The following is a 2,818-nucleotide window of genomic DNA, read 5'->3' on the forward strand; positions in this document are numbered from 1 at the left end:
GACTTATCTGAGCCAATTACAGCTCTGCATGACATCCCTGGAATATTATTTTCTTTAATTGCTTTCATCGGACGCAATGATTACAGTGAGAACAGCTGTGAGGTCCGTGCATAAAGCAGAGCAGTGTGTAATAATATATATCACTCAGTATAACAGGCCTACTCTCTTCATTTGCTTTAGTTTAGTAGATACTCTACAAACAAAGAGTCGATATTTTTCTAAAACCATTTAAGTGCTTCACATAATAAAATACACAACGGCTGTAGCCTGTGTTAGGAGCTGTAGGGTGCGTGTGGGTGTGGTACAGTGTGTAGGTTCGTGTGGTACAGTGTGTGCGTAGATAGCAGCGGACAGAAAGGCCAGTTGGTTTGGGTGTCCTCTGCTTACTTTTAATACTTGTAAATAAAACGTTTGGCCCGTAATTTATTGTCCTTCATTGTAGCGACAGAGAGGGGGGGGGGATATAGTCAGTCTCTGATAGTGTTACGTTGTTACTTCACACCTAATATGTGTGGTGTGTGTGCTGTCGTTGCTGCTGCGTGGATCCGTCGCTGTCGCTGGTGTGTCGTGCTGTGTGTGTGTGTGTCGTCGCTCGTTGTGTGTGTGTGTGTGTGTGTGTGTGTGTGTGTGTGTGTGTGGGGGGTGTGGTGTGTGTGTCCGCATCTGTAGCCTGTTATTGTTATACCGCACTGTGAATGAATTAAAAGTAAATATATAAGTCGTCATGAACACATCTGTCCATCAGACAGAGGGCTGCTGTGCCTCCTGTCATCATTAATGGACGTCTCTTTAAAATGACCGTTCTCATTTCTCTAACCGCCTGCTGCTTCCCCTCCTCTCTCCTCGGTTCCCCTCCTCGGCTCCTCCGCTCGCATCTTCTGTGGGCGGGACTAAGTATCGAGGAGGGGAGTCGAGGAGGGGAGTTAGAGAAATGAGAAAGGGCCAGGGAGAACCGAACAGCAAAATAAACCCAAACATACAAGACTACAAACGTGACATAACATGAGAATCGTGACAGAAAGTAGGGGGGTAGTAAGGGTCCATTGACCTCCCCACCTGAAAATCATGGCCCAATTTGGTATATTTTATAAGATGTTTTGTGTAATTTTTCACCTGCATTACAAAAGCATAAAAGCCAGTTTTGAGTAGATCTCTTAAAAGAAGGTAATGTTCTGAACATTTTATTTTCTCAGTGAAGGATAAGAGTTATATTCAAAGCCAAAGTTTGAAAAATAAAACCCTTTCATAGAAACCTTGCTCCACATCACTACGGGTGTTGAAAAAATGCAATTTCCTCAACATTTACACATTTATTTAAACTACTCCGCTCACTTGTGTAATACACCACAGTATGTCCTTGAATTCAAATGTGTCGACAAGTTCCTTCAAGTGCCTTAGGCCCAGGTTATGTTTGTGTGTTTCGGTGGAAGTATGTAAGCCAGTGTCTGCGGAAAAAAGGAGGTATCAGCAGCTAAGAGATCTGCCCGGACAGAACCATAATAGCCAGTTTTAAGTAGTAAAAATAGGCAATGTTTTGAGGATTGAATTCCTCAGTGAGGGATAAGAGTAACATCCAAAGCTGTGTGCAAAGGTTGAGGTTTGACTAAGCACGACACTGGCTTGTCTAATCGCCATAACAACACCAGTCAGGGATAGTTTGGTACGAAGACTAGTTCGTTGCCACACAAGTGCCGCTGCTGGGTGTTTTGCTTAATGAGAGGGAATGAGCCTTTATTGGCTGCTAATCACAAACAGTTGTTACAGTATGCATTGCTTGATTAATACCAGCTGCTTGAGTGGGCTCAGTTGATCTCCATGTCAACACACATTACCAAGTCAGCTTGGCCACTTGCTGGGAAGCCAATCATAATCGATCTTCTCGCCTAACCATGAGCAAGAAAGACAGACACCCTGCCAGCATGTCAAGTGCCAGAAACACTTCTTCAAACAGACATTTTGATGACACACTCCTTCAGCACACTCTGGGCATTTGTCCATCACTTTGAACAGTAAATGAAAGTGCCAGAGATGACATCAGTCATTATGAAAAGCCAGCCACAGCACCAGTATCAACACCACATGATACTTTGCAGGTGATGATGGAAATGCTGTAGTTGGTCTCTAGTTGGCAAACAGAGGTAGAAGTTGCTGTCTGAGCTGATACATCTCTGTCGGAAGCATTGGATGTCAGAACACTCCCTAGTCAAATGTTACTAAATTATCTAATCAACAACCGCAAGATGAGATCTGAAAATGATGATGTTGCATCAGGGGTTTCTTCTCAGAAATACACTATAATAATGTGTGAATTTACCTTGCAATGTGTTAAAAATCATAACATCATGATTGATATGTGTTACCGTGCTGTGTGAGGAGAGTAACGTACTAAAGTAAATGGGACAACTAAAGATAGATTTGACTCAGATGATATAAATTGATGCCCTCTGGACACAGACACCTCTGTGGACCCAGTGGGCCAGTCTTAATCAGGATAGCCAAACAGAATGGGCCATTTCATTTTTTCAGTGGTGCCACTGGCCCAAAGGTCCTACACAGCTCCAGATGGCCTGGGTGTCCTTGACTGGTAGGAGCATAAAAGTTAAAGAAACAGCCCTCTGGATAAGTTGCCCATTCAAATCTCTAGACAGGCTGAAGGTCCGCGTGTGGTGAATGAGAGTATGCCTTAACAAATTCCAAAAGTTAACGCAAATGGACCGAATTCGTTATCAAAAAAGTCTTCTGTTCACACGCATTCGGCTCATTTAACTTGTCCGTTCACACAAGACCACTGGAAATGCTGTAGTATGGACCTGTAAGT

The sequence above is a fragment of the Notothenia coriiceps genome, unplaced genomic scaffold (assembly GCF_000735185.1).
Source record: "Notothenia coriiceps isolate Sejong01 unplaced genomic scaffold, NC01 NC01_scaffold00016849, whole genome shotgun sequence".
Classification (NCBI taxonomy): domain Eukaryota; kingdom Metazoa; phylum Chordata; class Actinopteri; order Perciformes; family Nototheniidae; genus Notothenia; species Notothenia coriiceps.